This window comes from Eurosta solidaginis, chromosome 3, assembly GCF_040869045.1.
Source record: "Eurosta solidaginis isolate ZX-2024a chromosome 3, ASM4086904v1, whole genome shotgun sequence".
Classification (NCBI taxonomy): Eukaryota; Metazoa; Arthropoda; class Insecta; order Diptera; family Tephritidae; genus Eurosta; species Eurosta solidaginis.
In genome coordinates, this window is record NC_090321.1 from 61,232,257 (window position 1) to 61,252,239 (window position 19,983).

General features: G+C 37.5%; 1 long non-coding RNA gene across 14 annotated transcripts in view; it reads right to left on the reverse strand.

The window, feature by feature from the left end:
* The window catches only part of LOC137243816 (uncharacterized), a 119,365-nt gene that overhangs the window by 58,868 nt on the left and 40,514 nt on the right, over positions 1–19,983 (reverse strand). For 5 of the 14 annotated variants that reach the window (XR_010950627.1, XR_010950628.1, XR_010950629.1 and 2 more), the window contains one exon: positions 9,596–9,733. The exons of 6 other annotated variants lie outside the window; for them this stretch is intronic. This is a non-coding gene — a long non-coding RNA (uncharacterized lncRNA). Of the gene's footprint in view, positions 1–9,504; positions 9,538–9,595; positions 9,734–10,785; positions 10,805–19,983 lie in introns of those variants that run through there. 3 more of the 14 variants (XR_010950638.1, XR_010950640.1, XR_010950634.1) reach the window with 2 other exon arrangements.

The following is a 19,983-nucleotide window of genomic DNA, read 5'->3' on the forward strand; positions in this document are numbered from 1 at the left end:
TGGACTTGGCGACCATATAAGGGACGCGTAGCATGCAATCGGTTGGCCAATTGCTTTGTATGTGGTAATGAGCGTTTCTTTGTCTTTTCCCCAAGTAATGCCAGCAAGGGATTTGAGGATTTTATTACGGCTCTGGATTTTCGGTACAATTGCGGCTGCGTGCTTAGCAAAACGCAGATCCTGATCAAACGTCACGCCCAAGATTTTGGGGTGTAGGACAGTCGGTAGCGTAGTGCCATCGACGTGGATGTTCAAAATGGTCGAAATAAGGTCGCGGAGGATTTAGTCGGTGATAATGCGAGGTTTCGCGAGGCGAAAAAACTGGAGAGATCAGGGAGGTAGCCGTTTATTCTGTTGCAAAGCTCATCGATCTATGGGCCTGGGCCTGTGGCCCAGGAAACTGTGGCGTAGGAAACGATAGTAACTCCTTCTGGTGGCGAAGGTAGCTTAGATATGTAGAAATTAAACAAAAGTGGGGATAGGACACCACCCTGTGGCACCCCCTGTTTAATTCTTCTTGGTTTTGATATTTCATTTCTAAATTGCACCGATGCCTGCCGACCACCCATAATAATTTGCGGTCCACCTTTTAAGACATGGGGGAAGGGTAGACCCTTCCACGTCTTGCAGTAACGTGCCATGGTTAACCGTATCAAAAGCTTTTGATAGGTCTAGCGCAACGAGTACTGTTCTATGGTGGGGTTTTGATTAAAACCGCAATTTATCTGGGTGCTGATGACATTTAGCGCGGTGGTGGTGCTATGGAGTTTTCTGAAGCCATGCTGATGGCAGGCTAGCTGCAAATTTGCTTTGAAATAGGGGGGCAAAATGGCTTCAAGCGTCTTGGCTACTGGCGATAGGAGAGATATCGGGCGATATGACTCTCCTATGTGATTTGTGGGAGGGACGTAACAATTTAAATGGGGTTACACTGAAATGGCAGTCCTTGGTCGGGAAAAATCCCGAGTCGCTCCGGTACATAGAACCGACGGCCTTGGGAAGCAGATATTGACGGAAAATAGTTTAAAATCTTTCATAATGTCTGCAAATAATGACAAAAATGTTGTACCGGAAGCATCTGCTTCGCAACCCGAGTCAGTAGAAATAAAGAATAATAAGAAAGGAAAACGAAAAGGCAAAGGAGCACAGAAAAAGTCGACAGATGCATCCACCAAGTATATCGAGTGCATCTGATTCTGGTACATCTTAAATTGTATCTTGCTCAACAGATACAGACCGAAGAGGTGTCTATCGATGGAGCTCTAGTGCGTATTGTTCTTACCGATGAGATAAGAGGAGCTGGTCTTGATCAAACAAGTCCCCAGCGTGATGGCGAGGTGACATGTCATAATCCCAAGTGGCATATTCCCAAGTAAAAAAATTGGGATTATAACACTCCCCATGCAGTGTCATAATCCCAAGGTGTTTACTTTTTTTTTACTTGGGATTATGACACTCCTCATGCGGTGTCATAATCCCAAGTAGAAAAAAGTCATAATCCCAAGCTATTATTTTAAAGTTGTAAACAAAAACCGGTCTTTACAGTTAGGAGTGTAGATATTTTACTTTGAAGGGAATGAAAGTTCAGAATCAGTTGAAAAATTTAGTGTGAACGAAATGGACGCCATAAAATATGTATATATCTCGGGTGCGCGAGAAAATAGTCAGCTTATTTATATCGAGTGTGAGAAACAAATTTATACCTATAAAACGACGTGAAAAACTAAAAAAAAAATAACTAAAAACGTTACCAGTGTTACCAAAAGGGATGTCATGCCTCTTTGGATATTGACCAATTAACGGATTGCATAATGCGAAAAAGCGTCCATGACCATGATTGTAATCAAGAAGCCCTAGCAAAACAATTTCAAGTGTTGTCGAATCTAAAGAGCAGCGCTTCCCAGCCGACTTTAGATAACAACCGGCTTAAAAATATTTACAATGAAGAAGTGGGAACGGATGTCGATTCCTCTAATGGCATAACCTATGCAAGTGTTAAAAGGAGTCTTTTTCGCATTAAATCGAAGGCAATGCCACCTGTACCACAAACTTCACAGGAGTTTATATCGCTGTTTGAAGACACAAACAATATAAAGGAATTCGGGATGTGTAAAAGTGTTGAGAAACAAAAGTTTTATCAAACTACGGTGATTGAACTTGATTTTGCGTACACCGTTTTTTACTCAGCGCCTATGGGCGATCTCATTCAAAAGCATTTCACCGAGCGTTATTATTTAATAGACGCTAGCTTTGCGGTTGTTCCACGGTGTGGATATAAGCAACTGCTTATTATATACATCGGACACGAAAACCATGTAAGTATTAGCTGCATCTTGAAAAAATCAGAAAATTGCTATCATATCATATTTCAGCCATAATTTCAAAATGGTCTTAAGTCTCATATAAATTTTAGTCGAATGGGACATAGAAACCAGTTTTGCGAAGAACACCTTGCTGCGTTGGTGGCCTTCGGCCGCGCTTATAAAAAATAACTCTGGGCTACGCCATGCCAAATTCGGGTGTGTGGTATAACCGTGGCTACCGCCACGGTAATGTCCTTCTACGTACAACAGCATTACAACAAACACATGAAAATACTCAACTTCTTTTGCAAATATCTCTTGAAAGAGGCAACATTTTTAATGAAATAGGAAGACATGCAATCATTAACAAAAATATGGCTTTATGTCTCATTTCGAAAAAAAAACTTATGGCGTTATGTCCCATTATATTGAGACTTTATAGTATATGCCCTTATGTCTCAAAGGGATGGGACTTGATGCCATTAACTTTATATCCTATGGCTTTAAGACACCCCACCATAAGTGATTACGCAAAAACTCAACTTTCACCGTTTTAGGTATTTCCTATAATACATGTGTTAATGACAAAAAAGACTCAAAAAGCGTACGAGCATTTATTTGGATTTTTCCCTGATGCTAAGCTAAAGGGTTGCTGGTTTCATTTCAAGCAAGCAGTGCGAAGACGAGCAATCAAGTTCGAAGAGTTGAGCAAAACTCTCAGCAAAAGCAGCGATGCCAAAGGGCTTCTCAATAAATTAATGTCCCTGCCTCTTCTTGATCCGGACAATATTTTGGTTGGGTTTATGTTATGTAAGCAGGAAGCACTAAACAAGAAGCCTTTCAGTATGACCATTGCAACTTTTTTGACAGAATACTGGAGTATTATGAAAGGCAGTGGCTTGGAAAGGTAAATCTTTATAACTTTATGTACCTACATGAAAAGTAATATACGAAATTTCTTTTAGATAACTCCTCGGCAGCTGTCATTGTTTGGAGAAAATGTGCGTACGACCAGTGTCCTTGAAGGCCACAACAACTATTTGGCGACAAAAATGTTCAAACATGGTAGTGTTTGGGAATTTATCAAATTTATTAGAGATGACGAACTACAAAAATATAGAGCTGAAACAAGTATTAGATGGTGCTTTGAACGTGTTCGATAGACCGAGAAAGAAGTCTAGAAATAGCCATAATGTAATAGATATACTATGGCAAAAGCTAAACTCAAAAAAAATTGATGTAAATATGTTTTTAAAAACCGTCAGAAATAAATGGAATGGGATTCTTGACGAAAATTTGGAACTTCCCATATGCAACGACGAAGAAGAGGAAGAAAATGAAGTATGCTTTACTAATAAAAAAGATACTATTATAAAACCATGTAGACATGGCAAAATATGCGGCCCGTGCTTTGAAAGGATGGCCGAGTCACAAAAAAACCATACTTTAATTTTATGCCCGTTTTGTAGGCAAGTTGTTGAACCAACTGAACAATTCTTTATATAAAGAGTTTGCTTTCTTGAATTTAGTTCCTTTATTTTTTATAAGAAAATTTCTGAAATTCTTTTGTTTATTTGTATTTCTCAAAATAATTAATTAATATAGTTATTTTTGTTATATTTGTTTAATGCCTTTGACCAAAAACTTGAAAATAAATATAATATAAATAAATATAAAAACCATGTAAACCTAGTCTTATTTGGTGCGATTTTTTAGTTAAAGATGTCATAATCCTAATTGGGATTATGACACTGCATAAGGAGTGTCATAATCCCAAGTAAAAAAAGTAAAAAACTTGGGATTACCCTGCAAAAATCGTTGGATCATGTGGCCCACTGTAGTACTTACCATTATACTCCACTGTAATGCAGCAATGGACCAACTCATATTTCTTCACGAACATATTGTAAGCCGATCATTGCTCGTTTTTAACGATTGTAATCACTACACGATGTTTATTGGACTGTGGGTACTCCATGGATTACTCTGATGTAATGCGGAGCTGGAGTATATGGTCCCATCATAGGACATCGCAATGTTAATTGGACCATATTTTTTGTATGAATTGTGGTTAATTTTGGAGCACTCGGTTGGTCCATAGCGAGTACTCCATACATGCATGCATGGAGTACTCGCGATTTTTGCAGGGTTATGACACTGCATAGGGAGTGTCATAATCCTAATTTTTTTACTTGGGAATATGCCACTTGGGATTATGACATGGCACCTGATGGCGATGATTTTAGATTTCATTGGCAAAGTGGAGCATGAACGTTTCATCTGGCATGCGGGCTATCCAGCACGTGGCATATCGACTGAAGATCGTGATGAATACGATAGTCTCGTAATAAATCCTGACACTATACGAGATATATTGCTCCGTTTAGCAGCTGTTGCAACACCAGTGGCATATATTGGCGGGATTTCATTACACATTGCATATAAAACGGTGTTGATAATTAATTAGTGACCACCAGCACAATTAAAAGGTTTGCGAACATGGAAAAGAACAAAACATAACGCAGTGGTATGAACTCAGTTCATATCCTTATTGTTTCTAATGAAGCGTTTGGTTTGTTGTACAGAATTTCACAGTCTCGTGTCTGGATCGTGTCGACGTAACAACATACCGCATTTAACCTCTAGTGCTATAAACGGTGGTAACGATTATTTAAGTAAATACAGTGTGCATAAACAAAATTTTGTTAGAAGGTGCCTGTTTTAGAAAAAATGTCTTCAATAGAACAATATATTCGTGTCGAAAAAAAAACAGACACTTCTCGTTAGTTGAAGTGCAAAGCGTGATCAAATATTAGACAGACATCTTCCATATAGATCTATGTAATTGTAACCTGTATGTGCTCCTACAGAACTCTTAAGATATTTAAACGTAATTTAAAGTTTTAAACTTAAATGCTATGCATTTCGACGCTGATCAAGCGCTAAAATGTTCCAATATATTTATACTAAATTTAAAAAGTTTCAAGCGTAAATGCCAGATACCTAAAAACTCGTCATAATTCGTTTGTTTCTGTGCGTATATTTTTCAATTTTTGAGTATTTATAGTTTTGACTATAGCGGAAAACGCAAATTTATTAAATATTATATCTTAATTACTGCGTTTTAACTACCGGAAAACGGAGATAAAGCTTATTAAGCACAAATAAACGGAAATTTTTAATTCTGGAAAATATCGAAACATTAATTACAGAGATATAATAAAAATTGAGCGGTGCTGTATCATTGGACAACGTCCAGAGACACTTCTCGTTAGTTAGTGGTTAAACATTAGACAGACATCTTCCATATAGATCTATGTAATTGTAACCTGCACGAGTTCCTAGAGAACTCTGTCTGGCCGCCGAATATAGTGTAGTATCGCGTGGAATTCACCCCATTTCAAACACACTTAACATTACAAACGCTCGTTCATTGACCCAGGTAACTACCATAAGTTCATTCGCTTTCACTAAGTCACCTAATGCATTAATGCGTCATACCCAAATTGCTCAAGTAAGAATCATATTGACAATATGTAGGTCAATATAATAATTCGCTGATAAAGCATTTTTTACTATTGATTCATGCACCTCTTGTATGTAATTAATAATGTAAGAATGTATATATGTATAGGTTAAGAACTTTTGTATAAATAGGAAAGAATTTATTCAATAAAAGAGGAATATCATTCTGACACTAAACTTCAGCGCTTCAATTTTATTATTATTCGGAAATATTACAATAGGCCTCCTGCAAGACCACCAGATTTAACAACAACAGCAGGGCCGCCGAATATAGGCCTGTTGCAAGAACACCAGCTTTAACAAGAACAACAGCAGGGCCGCCGAATATAGGCCTGCTGCAAAAATACCAGCTACAACAACAGGGCCGCCGAAAATAGGCCTGCTGTAAAAGCACCAGCTACAACAACAACAGGGCCGCAAGCCATAGGCCAGCTGCAACAAACCGGTTACAACAACAAAGACCAAATTTAACAACAACACGGGGTGAGTTCGCTCCGTGATACGGAAAACCAAATTTGTTTACTTGTCGGGATCAAATATATGATATTGCACAGAGTGGTGTATTATAAACACGAGGCCGCCTCCATTTCCGCTCGCTAAGGCGCAGACTACGCGTCCTAGGGCGTGAACAGCAAGGAGCCACAAAAGATTTATAGAAGTTACGTGGACGTCTGGTTTTGGGATCTAGCCCAGAACAACCTGTCCGATGCAACCATCCCTTACACGAGACACACTGACAGGAGTATGACAGTCCTAAAAAGATTCTTTTCCGGCAGATGCAGCAAAACCATTTCTCAGGACCGGGGTCAGGAGACGGACCCGGATTGGGTTCCATACCTTCCCGGAGCAAGAGAATATGGAGCAGTCCCGCTGCAAGGAGCTGCAGGGAGGATTTGTGGGAGGGACGTAACAAATTAAATGGGGTTACACTGAAATGGCAGTCCTTGGTCGGGAAAAATTCCGAGTCGCTCCGGTACATAGAACCGACGGCCTTGGGAAGCAGATATTGACGGAAAATAGTTTAAAATCTTTTGCTATGTCTGCAAATAATGACAAAAATGTTGTACCGGAAGCATCTGCTTCGCAACCCGAGTCAGTAGAAGTAAAGAATAATAAGAAAGGAAAACGAAAAGGCAAAGGAGCACAGAAAAAGTTGACAGATGCTTACAGGTCAAGGATGAGTGATCAGCAGTTGGATGCGTTTACAAAATCTCTCGAAGCAAAGTATGAATTGCTCGAATCCGATAAAGACGACAGGATTTCGGATGTGGTGAGTTCAGGCCAACCCACAGTTCAGCCCCGTGCAGCTCCGATTTCAATTACAACAAGAGCCGTTGGATTCGCAACTGCAATTTCATAGCAGCGTACATGTACTACGTGGAATGTTTCAGCCATTGCTGAAATTGCAACCATCCACCAAGTATATCGAGTGCATCTGATTCTGGTACATCTTAAATTGTATCTTGCTCAACATATACAGACCGAAGAGGTGTCTATCGATGGAGCTCTAGAGCGTATTGTTCTTACCGATGAGATAAGAGAGGAGCTGGTCTTGATTAACAAGTCCCCAGCGTGATGGCGATGATTTTAGATTGTATTGGCAAAGTGGAGCATGAACGTTTCATCTGGCATGCGGGCTATCCAGCACGTGACATATCGACTGAAGATCGTGATGAATACGATAGTCTCGTAATAAAACCTGGCACTGTACGAGATATATTGCTCCGTTTAGCAGATGTTGCAACACCAGTGGCATATTGGCGGGATTTCATTACACATTGCATATAAAACGGTGTTGATAATTAATTAGTGACCACCAGCACAATTAAAAGGTTTGCGAACATGGAAAAGAACAAAACATAACGCAGTGGTATGAACTCAGTTCATATCCTTATTGTTTCTAATGAAGCGTTTGGTTTGTTGTACAGAATTTCAGTCTCGTGACTGGATCGTGTCGACGTAACAACATACCGCATTTAACCTCTAGTGTATAGCATTATGCGTCATGCCCACTAAGCAATACATTTGCGGCATTACGTATCATGAACTTCTATGCCAATACATTTCTTCTGAATCGAACACACAATAATAACATAATCATATTACAATATTGGGCGACATAAATTACATTGACCTCGCACAAGAGGGCGAGCCAACATCAATGGAATGCCGAATATGAAACCCTTGTCTGTTCACACCCTAATCAGTCAATCACCCCGATCAATGCACTTGCCGATTGTCAATGTTAGACTCTAACATAAATATGTACATACAATCCATTTGCAGTGTTTACTTTGTTACTGATACATAGTGTTAAACCATTAATTGTTTAATCAGCGAGGCTTGAAAGTTTATTTAACTTTTGTGAATTTTAAGTGAATTTAGGGAAATCTACGGTGTAGTCGAATTACAATGGCTGATAATTCGGTAAGGAATGAAAGGGGAGAGGAGAAAGCCGAAGCGCCAACGACTTCAGCAACTTCGAGCAACAAGCCTGGGCAGAGGAGAAGGCGTGGTAAGCCATGCGCTAAGGTAGATGTGTCAGGAGACGACCCATTTGCGCCTAGACAGCTAGCGCAGCCAGAACCAGTAGCCAACGATCCACTATCGGATAAGTTTTTTTTCTTATACCAGGAGAGACTATGTCACCAACGTCAGGGATTAAGAATATTTACTCCGGATGTGAAGGATTTGTCCCATTGGCCACAGAGGAATACACGGGTTTGGTAGCCTACACCTTTTCAGTCAAGCGATCCTTCTCCTTGTCTGGATACTGTTATTTTTTATGCAGCTTGCATGACCTGGGCTAGGATGCTCGAGAATGACGGGAAGAACGGTGGCGAACAGAGCTACTGTAAGGGTAAAATACCCCGAATCATCTTCCTACTGACACATCTGGCAACATCGTTGCTGACAATGCAAGATGTGTCATTGTGAATAGCGTAGAAAGAATAAAACATATGCCAACATATTTTCAGATATTAAAAGGTAGCACGTAAGAGAGAATAAGATACAAACGTGGGGTGAAATAAGAAAGTGACGATTGGCAATAGTGTTTCGGCATTTTCATATTTCACCGCCACCATTATAATTTTGAACACTTGTATTCGGACGCGTTTTAAACTCTGAAAATAAAGTTTAAATTGTAATTAAAATTACACCGCAGTAAATATCGTTTTATTTTGTATGTTTTATAAAGTGTGGCGCAGACGGCCGCCAAGGTAGTGCATTTTAAATTCAATTACACACCATGGCAACAATTTGGAGGCGGCGCCCTCCAAGGCGATTGAACCACAACGGGACATGGTACCGCCACATGGCGTACCTCATGAAATGGCGTTCCCATCGGGTAAGTCGAACTAATGTGGCGACCGTGAGGCTGGAGCCTCGTCAGAAATAAAAGTGCAGCAGTGGAGTGAGGTCACAAAGTGCACTGGCAGTGGGTATATATATATGTAAAGCGTGATTGAAAAAAAAGAGACATTTTGATTAAGGCACAAATTAATAGCAAACATTTTTAAAACGGGAGCAGAAGTAATAAACAACTAAACATATAATATTAAACAAATTAATAACGACAGAGATAATTACAAGAAATAAAATTGAGACAAATGCAAATAATATTAAAACTTAACGAAACAAAATATACAAAATCTAACTAAAACGGAGATAAAGCTTATTAAGCACAAATAAACGGAAATTTTTAATTCTGGAAAATATCGAAACATTAATTACAGAGATATAATAAAAATTGAGCGGTGCTGTACCATTGGACGACAGTTCATTGATATCTGTTACAAATTCAAGCCTCCGAAACTGCTTGGGGCGTACATCGCCGGTTTGGGAAATACCGATCATCTCAATGGGTTTCAGCAGTTTAGAGCGCGAGTTATGTGGAATGCCCCCTATACCGAAGAAAAAGGGAAAACAAGTATATTTTAAAATATACAAACAAAATCTTAATTTTTTTTAAGATAATAATAATGTAAACAATAAATATAGAAGTAATAAATATATCAAGGTCAGCAAATCAAAAACAAAAAGCAAAATATCAAAACATTAACAATACGACAAAGAGTCTTATACAATTTGTCCACACAACAATTGTATAACACTCTTTTTCTAAGGTGGATGGTGTAGCATTATACGTCACACCCACTGTATTGTATCATTATACGTCACACTCACTGTAACATATTCGCGGCATTACGCATAACAAACTCCAAATATATTTTAGTAATAATCATATTACAATATTTTCCAACATAAATTATTGAACTAACCCAGACGGCTAACCAACATCAATGGAATGCCGAACATGAGACCCATATCCATTCACAGCTCATAAACTATACATACAAACATACAACCCATGGTGGGAAAATACCAAAACACTCAAATTGATCTGCTGACGCTGCTAAATGTACAAAACTACATGTATGGAGTTATGCATACAAAACTACATGTATACAAAGACTATATACAAACGTACATGTATGCATAACCCATTTCCTATGTACTTATTTTTAGTTATTAGTATTAAGATATTTATGAATGTATAGGTTAAGCAAATTACTATAAAAGACGAGAAATTAATTAATAAAGTAAGATTTAATGTTGGACAACCAAAGTCTTCACTTCTTTTATTTCTGTACTTTTCACAGGACAGGCAGCATATGGAAGTGGAATAAAGTATTGGCAAGAAAGGACAGAAACCCCTAGCATCTATATATAGCAGCACCAAAGAAAGGACATTAAGCAGGGTGAGCAGAAAAACAAAAAATTTTTTTCATATTGTGATTAAGTAAATTTAATTGTAAATGCAAATGGAAATGGAAAGAAAAATAAGGAAAGGCCTAATCCAAACCCTGGGGGAATAATGTTAGTAGAAGCAGGCCCAAGCAAATTGTAAATTTAGATAAAAGGCCTCAGGAGAGTCCTAACTCTAACGGTGGGGGAGTTATGTGGAATGCCCCCTATACCGAAGAAAAAGGGAAAACAAGTATATTTTAAAATATACTTGTTCACCCAAAATAAGAACTTAGTTGTCTTAAGTAATGCTTACAAATGTACAAACATACATACATTAATAAAAACCAATTCAGTTGATGCCTCTGCTTATGTTGTTCTACAATGGCATCCAGATATACAAACTGACATACTTATTGGTGTCAACATTCGGGAATGCAAAACATTCCTGAATGAAATGAGATACCCCAATAAGCATAATAAATAATAATACTGACTGCAACTATGTTGCAGCCAAAGTACATATGTGGGAATATGTGAATTGTTGAGTGGGCTTAGTAAATAAGTATGTATGTGCATCGGAAAGATGCCTTATGTATTTAGGTTAAGCAACTTATTGAGAAATATTGAAGAGGAAGTTGTTGCCCGGAACCTTAGTCGACCTGTCCATCTCGGTCGAGTGAAAATACTTAAAGGATAATTCTTCAATTTGGAGAACCTATTAAATTTGTGTAGCTAATTATATAAATATATTAAATAAAGAATTTTAAAGAATTATATAGCTAAAGTGCCGTTCTTATTCAGTGACGACCGAAACCGTAAGTAGTACCCTGCCCAAAGTCAAACGTAAAGACGTAACTCGCGCTTAAAACGTCCAGAGACACTTCTCGTTAGTTAGTGATTAAACATTAGACAGACATCTTCCATATAGATCTATGTAATTGTAACCTGCACGAGCTCCTACAAAACTCTGTCTGGCCGCCGAATATAGTGTAGTATCGCGTGGAATTCACCCCATTTCAAACACGCTTAACATTACAAACGCTCGTTCATTGACCCAGGTAACTACCATAAGTTCGTTCGCTTTCACTAAGTCACCTAATGCATTAATGCGTCATACCAAAATTGCTCAAGTAGGAATCATATTGACAATATGTAGGTCAATATAATAATTCGCTGATAAAGCATTTTTTACTATTGAGTCATGCACCTCTTGTATGCAATTATTAGTGCAAGGATGTATATATGTATAGGTTAAGAACTTTTGTATAAATAGGAAAGAATTTATTTAATAAAAGAGGAATATCATTCTGACGCTAAACTTCAGCGCTTCAATTTTATTATTATTCGGAAATATTACAATAGGCCTGCTGCAAGACCACCAGCTTTAACAACAACAGCAGGGCCGCCGAATATAGGCCTGCTGCAAAAGTACCAGCTACAACAACAACAGGGCCGAAAATAGGCCTGCTGTAAAAGCACCAGCAATATCAACAGGGCCGCAAGGGGGTGAGTTCGTTCCGTGATACGGAAAACCAAATTTGTTTACTTACAATTAAATTTAATGGACTTATGCTAGATAATACTATTTAAAATACACCTAAATGTATGTATACATAAATCGTAAAAGGGGGGAAGTATATGCAATTTCGGGAAATTAGTATCAACGAGGTGATTGAAAACGCTCAACTTTAAAACAACGTATTTCAAAGTTTTAAACTTAAATGCTATGCATTTCGACGCAGATCAAGCGTTAAAATGTTCCTATATATTTACACTAAATTTAAAAAGTTTCAAGCGTAAATGCCAGATACCAAAAAGCTCGTCATGATTCGTTTGTTTGAAGCTCTAATGTGCGTATGTTTTGCAATTTTTTAGTATTTATAGTTTTGACTAATTACAAATACGTATTAATTATTAAGCTTCATAAAAAAAAATTGTTGGGAGTTGCACAATCGCTAGCACACGAAAAAGTATTTTTATAAAAATAAAAAAAAACCAGATTATTGAGCCGCTTATACTAGGTGATGCGCAAACAAGAGTTGGCAAATATTTGTTTACCTGTGACTTTGTCACAGCGTCTACTGGGAGCTGTTTGCAGCGGCTGTTCTGTAGAAACTGCTGTGAGTGAGAGGTCACAATCACAGATCACATAGTTCCTCACAAATTACCGTATGAGCCAACATTAGCGCAAACTCCTGATATGTTTTATACTTTGCAGCATAAAACAGCAGATCCTCAGATTTCACGAGTCACATCTCATATGTTAAACTCTAGGGCAAAGTTCTGGAAAAATATTCACGGATTTCTCAATTTATTTTGTTTATTAACTGAAAGTGAGGATAAATCGTGAATTAATTTCTACGGTGATAATGATTTATTAAGTAAAAAGTTTAATAATTCTATCAACTATTAACCGCTACAGTGCTAAGAAGAATAAAAAGAACTGCTCGTTCAGCAACGCGCTTGCCTAGACAGACCAGAGGAGTCTGGTCCCCGTCTGGCAGTGTAGTGTAAACAGCCAACAATTGAAATACCAAAACGTGCAACCCACTTAATGTGCCAACCTGTGTCAAATTGCGTATAAACTTTAATCAACACAAAGCAGTGCATTTTCTAATTATTGCTGATAACGCAATTCCCACGATTTAGTACAGATGTGTGTGCACCGTGCGACTAAACCAAATTTGCATTTAGGCAAATTTGCTGATACTGCATTTCCCACAGACGACGCAAATCAACACAAATATGAAGGTACAAATTTGTGTCGATTTGTATGTAGATATGTAGGTTAGTAAAGTTTAAAGCACATGTGTATGTACGTATGTTTAGTATGTAGGAACTTTAATGAATAAGAAATTGTTTAGAATAATTTAGTATAAAGAAACTTACACTTGGTGCTGCAATACGGCACCACACAAACTTCTTTGAGTTAAACTTTCATTCATTTCAAACTTAACAACAGTGTAGTATCGCGTGGAATTCACCTCACTTCAAACACGCTTAACATTACAAACATTCGTTCATTGACCCAGATAACTACCATGAGTTCATTCGCGTTTGCCAAGTCGCCTAATGTATTAATGCGTCATACCAAACTGCTCCAGCAGGAATCATATTGACAATATGTAGGTCAATATAATAATTCGCTGACAAAGCATTCCTCACTATTGAGTCATGCACCTCTAGTATGTAAATATTAATGTAAGTATGTATATATGTATAGTAGGGTGGAGTGAACTTTTTTTTTGGGATTTTCGTTTTGGAATACCTGTAAAAAGTTGCCGTTATTGCTCACAAATATACATGCAAAATTTTATTTGGCACATGATACATTTAGAGGTGCCCCCAACATTATAAACTTAGAGAAATTCAAAATTTCTTATCGAAAAACACTAAAGTATAATATTGACAAATTAACGCTAAATCATATTCTGTGTCTTCCCGTTGGCAACAATTTGACCTTGAATAGTGCGCGGATAGGTGAGGGAGGAGAGGTGATTTCTCTGCACTTGTCAATCGTTGCTCGAACGCCATTAAGTGAGCGCGTCGCGCGTGTTATTGTTATTCTACTTGTGAGGAACATTGATTTTAAACACTGCCGGAAGGAAATAACACTCATGTAAGTAATATTTTCAAATAAATGTTTACAGATAAATACAATTCAGATCGTAATTAAATATTTTCGATGTGAGTTACACCTATTATTTCTCTTTGTTACAGTAAAATGTCGCAAGTCAAAACACGACAAACAACATGTTTTTCTGTGTTTGGTTTGCCAGAGAAGTTACCAGTGTCTCTATTACTAACTTATAATGATGTTATGAAGTATTACTTATTTATTAGATACGAATTAAAACCTGACAAAACAACAAAAGAGCCGACAGTTCATGATATATCCGAAAGATTGGCTACGGAAATTTTAGATATCTGGCGAAAAGCGTCGCTTCCCACTGTCAGCTTTAACCTTTATGTCAACAGCAGAACTTTTTTACGAACGTCAACAGCAACACACCTGGGTATGTACATACGTTTTGTATGGCAAATGGCATGCCGTTATAACCCGGCAGGTCCACATCTCTGAAAAAATCGATAGTACCTGCGTTAATCACTTGCGCTAAAAAGTATAAAATAGGGTTTACCAGTATTACGGATTTTATCATGCACGTATGATTCGAAGTGAAAGGACGTTTCTGTTTATTTTGTGGAAATAAAAAAATAAAATCAAAGTGAAATGGCAGATGGTAAATGGTTTACTCCACGACAACTAAGCGCACTTTCGTACGAAGAACAGCACGCTTGAAGAGAGCCAAGAAGAAATAAGTGACCACGATTCAGTAGTTGGTGACGAGGCTTTAGATGAATGTGTAGGTGATATTGGTGGTGATGACTCAGACTTAGAAGAGCCCACGTTACCAGAATATGACCCAGAGGACGGCAGTGATTCAGATGAAGAACTTGAAGATGCACCAACTGAAACTGGGGAATATTTTACTGCCAGAGATGGTAATGTTTGGTCTTCGATACAACCACAACCTGTAAGATTCCGTACGCACAACATTCTAAGAAGTGCACAATCTGGACCAGTACGGGCAACGCAAGGTTTGACCATTTCAGAAACGTTCAAATTGATAACGTCAGACGAAATATGCGACATAATTATTCGTGAATCAAATCGAAAGGCAAGGCAATTCTTTGATGATGACAATGCAAAACATCCAACAAGAGAACCGAGATCATGGACTCCCATAACAGAAAGTGAATTTGATGCATATTTGGGCGTACTTTTGCTAAGTGGCGTTACACATTCTGGTTACGTGCATACGAAAGATTTGTGGAATACTAAATCACATCCATTATATCGTGCTGCAATGAGTTTACGACGATTTTGGGAAATTAGCCGCTTCATTCGTTTTGATAATGGAAACACACGCCAGCAACGCAAACAAACTGACAAAGCAGCAGCAATATCGGACGTTTTTTTAATGCTAAACAACTGTCTTCGTAGATATTACGTGGCAGGAGCCAACGTCACCGTAGATGAACAATTGTATGCTTATCGTGGTGGAACTGGCTTCACGCAATACATACCATCAAAACCTGCCAAATATGGGATAAAAGTGTGGTGGGTGTGCGACTCCATTTCGTTCTATCCATTGCAGGTACTATCAATATTGTTGAAAATTGTTGAAAGTATAAATAACTAAATTGAATTTAATTTTTCAATGCAGGGACAAATCTATACAGGAATGGCACCGTCTGGTGAACGTGAAAGAAACGTTGGTGAAAGAATAGTCAAAGATTTATGTATCAACCTTTTTGATGGAAGTGGAAGAAATATTGTATGTGACAACTTTTTCACTAGCTACAACTTGGCAAAATCTTTGATGATAGACAATAATTTATCTATATTGGGTACTTGCAACAAAAGGCGTACATTCGTGCCAGCAGCATTTGCCAACCCCAAGGGACGTGAAGCTGAATCGCCAATGTTTGGGTTCTATAATCACGTTACGATGTGCTCGTACGTGCCCAAGAAAAACAAGGCAGTTGTATTATTGTCCACTTCTCATTATACAACAGAAACGTCCGGTCCTAAGAAGAAGCCATTGCTTATATTGGACTACAACAAAACCAAAGGTGGAGTTGATAGCATGGACATGTGCTTGTCCGAATATAGTACCAAGCGGCGCACAAATAGATGGCCTTTGGCTTTCTTTTATAATATTGTGGACGTTGCTGCGTTTGCTGCATACATAATATACGTTGACAACAACACTCACCTGAAGTCATATACAAGCAGCCGTAGGATGTTTCTCCATCAGCTAAAGTGAGCAACTATGCATGCCAGAAATAGAGAGAAGGGCGAATAACAGCAGAATATCCAGAGTTTTTTCAACGCGCAACGCCATCGAAGCCATGATAGGTAGGCCCATCCGAGTTGTGGATGCTGGAGCACATGAAGCGGAGGAGCGTGATAGTACGGGACTCCTAAAAGTAAAGGGGAATTGCTACATCTGCTCCAAACGACGCCCTACTCGTAAAGCATGCACATTATGCAACAAACCAGTGTGCGCAGAGCATTCCAAAGACTTGCCGCAATGCAATAGATGTAATTGAATTTCAATAATTTTAAATTTTTTCGTAGTTTTTTTAATATTTTTTTCATAAGTATTTTATAATTTATAATAATTTTTATGCCATAAGTATTTTTTTCACTCAAAATAAACTATACTTTTCAAATATTATCATATTTGCATGCGATTTACTATACATATGGTATGGTATACCCAGGTATGTATGCTGTTGACGTAAGGGTGGAACTTTGTAAATGGGCTTTATCTACCAAACGGATGATCCAATCCTAACCAAAATTGGGACTATTGCGTAAAACAGTTTTCGCTAGGATATCACGAAATTTCAAGTCGATCCGATTATCCAGTTCAGAGCTACAGCGTTTTGAAAACGCAAAACATACCCAGGTATGTTGCCGTTGACATAAGGGTTAAGAGAGTGCTACAACTTATTCGATCTTACTATGACAAATATAGACGCTTACTAAAACCAGGGCCGTCAAACGAACAAGAAATATCAAGAAAAGATAACTGAATTTGTTACTGAGTCCCAAAGGTTATTTGATATTTGCAGTTGCAAATGCAAACTTATTAACTCAAAATGTACTTGCTCAAAAGACAGCCGTGTTCCCAAGGACGAAGTATCTTTCTTAATTGATCAAAGAACTACGAGAAAAATGATGATGGGCGGGGTAGATTTGGTTGCGACAGTAAAAAATATGAAAAAAATAAAAAGACAAGAAAAAGAATTACTACGTAACAAAGAGATAATGGATCCTAACCAGCCGTCTTGTTCTCGTTCTTTGCCTGATGACTTAACGATCGAAAGTACCAGTTCAAGCAATAATAGCGTAGCTTCTAGCCATCATCAATCGCCAAAACAAATAGCTGCTCCGCCATCAAAGAAAAATGGATTAAATTTACCATCATTAGCTCTCGCCTGTGATCGTACTGGAGTCTCTGACAGAACAGCTTCTATTATAGCTTCTTCTGTGTTAAAAGATGTTGGAATTATTACATCAAAGGATCCTAGTGCTGTCATTGATCGTTCAAAATTGCGCCGTGAAAGAACGAAAGTCAGATCAGAATTACAAGATGCAGATTGCAATACAAGTATACGCGGTATTTATTTTGATGGCAGAAAAGATAAAACTTTGGTAAGCATTCAGAAGGCAAATTTTATAGAAAAAGAACTACAGAAGACCATTATGTGATTTTATCAGAACCAGGAAGTGATTATTTCGGGCATGTTACGTGTGAGTTGGGAACTGCTAAAGGTATTGAAAGTACTATAATAAATTATTTGAAAAAAAAAATTGGTGAAATTGGATGAATTAGTTGTTGTTGGTTGCGATGGTACAGTCGTGAATACAGGTTTCAAAGGAGGTGTTGTTCGGTTAATGTAAAAAGAACTTAATAAACCATTACAATGGTTTGTCTGCCAGTTACATTCGAATGAGTTACCATTGCGACATCTTTTATTGCATTTGGATGGAAAAACTACAGGGCCTAAATGTTTTCAGGTCCTATTGGATCTGAATTACAAAAATGTGAATCAATGCCAATTGTCCAATTTACCACCATTCCCTCCTTATTACCTGAAGTCACTAAAAATGAGTTGAGTACCGACCAAAAATATCTTTACGATGTGATGACAGCTATCAGCACTGGCATTTTTTCTCCCGATTTAGCTAATATTACACCTGGACCTCTTAACCATTCTAGATGGCTTACAACAGCGAATAGAATTTTAAGATTATATGCTACTAAAACAGACCCCGAAGAAAATTTAGTGATATTAGCTACGTTCGTAATGAGAGTTTATGGTCCAATGTGGTTCACAATAAAATGTAATCCCTCATGTACAAACGGAGCTAAGCACCTGTGGCAAACAATAAGCCTAACTCGATATTCGAACGAGCATTTAAAGAAAATCATTGATAAGGTGATCCAAGGAAATGGATATTTCGGTCATCCAGAAAGTATTCTTATTGCTATGCTTGCAGACGACAGAGAAATTATACGTAAGCTGGCTTATCAGCGAATTTTGAAAGCAAGAGCAGATAATACTCAAGACCTTCGTGCATTTAAAGTGCCTGCTTTAAATTTCGATGCCAAAGGTTGTACCGACTTAATTACGTGGCAAGACTGTAAGATAACTGAGCCACCTCTGACTTCTAATTTATCTGACGAAACCTTGAAATAGATTGTCAAAAGTGGTTTGACTACGTGCCAGAATATCAAAGATTTTCCATGCCATACCCAAGCCGTAGAGCGCCTTATCAAATTGGTGACAGAAGCTTCAAGTGCAGTTTGTGGAGAAAATAAACGAGATGGTTTTATAAGGGCAAGACTATTATCACGACAGCAAATGCCTAATTTTGAAACAAAAAAACAATTTACTACTAAATAATCTACTTATTTCTGAATTTTTTCATTCCTTTATAAAATAATTTTTGTAATTTTTCTTAATAAAAAACATTAAAACAACTCATCAGGCTTTTATTTAACCTATCACAAAGTAGTTTGTTTTATAATAGAAAAAAAAAATGTTTTCTAATTTTCAATTGGGTTGGGGCACCTCAAAACATCAAGACAAGTAAACAATCTTTTGAATACTGAATTCACTCATTGAACGACAACTTTGTATCGCAATTCCATTAAAAAAAAACGAAAAAAATTTTTTTTCATACAACATCACTCCACCCTAATGTATAGGTTAAGAACTTTTGTATAAATAATAATGAATGTCGTCAATAGACAATTAACAAATTGCTATCCAACGCTACTCATCAGCGTTGGCCAGCCAAATCATTTGTTGTTCAATTAATTTTTTCTTTACAACAGTACTATATTTAAGATGCTTTAAACGAGAGTGTACTCTACATTAGCAACGAGGATACATGTATAAACGAAAAAAACGGTGGTAATGAATATTTAAGTCCAGAATTTCTAGTAATTCTGAAAATATATATTTGTATATAATTAATATTTTAAGTCGATTTCTAATTAGAATGGGCAAGGTAATAATGGTAACCAACGCAATGAGTGTCGTACAGGCAAAGTTTATCAGGTATCTGCATTATAAACATACATCAGAGGTAAAGTAGGGATAGATTTATGTAAAATTAAAATCATTTGTAAATTTGAAGAGTTGAAAATATTTGGCATATCAAAATGAGCACTTCAATAACGAATATGTAATTATATCGCATATTCGATGACGCGTATTACTTTTTACATAATCAAAATACGGGTGAATATAAACTAAAATAATGTCTATACATTATTCCAAACTCTATAATAAACTACAAATGGAATACGAAGTCCCT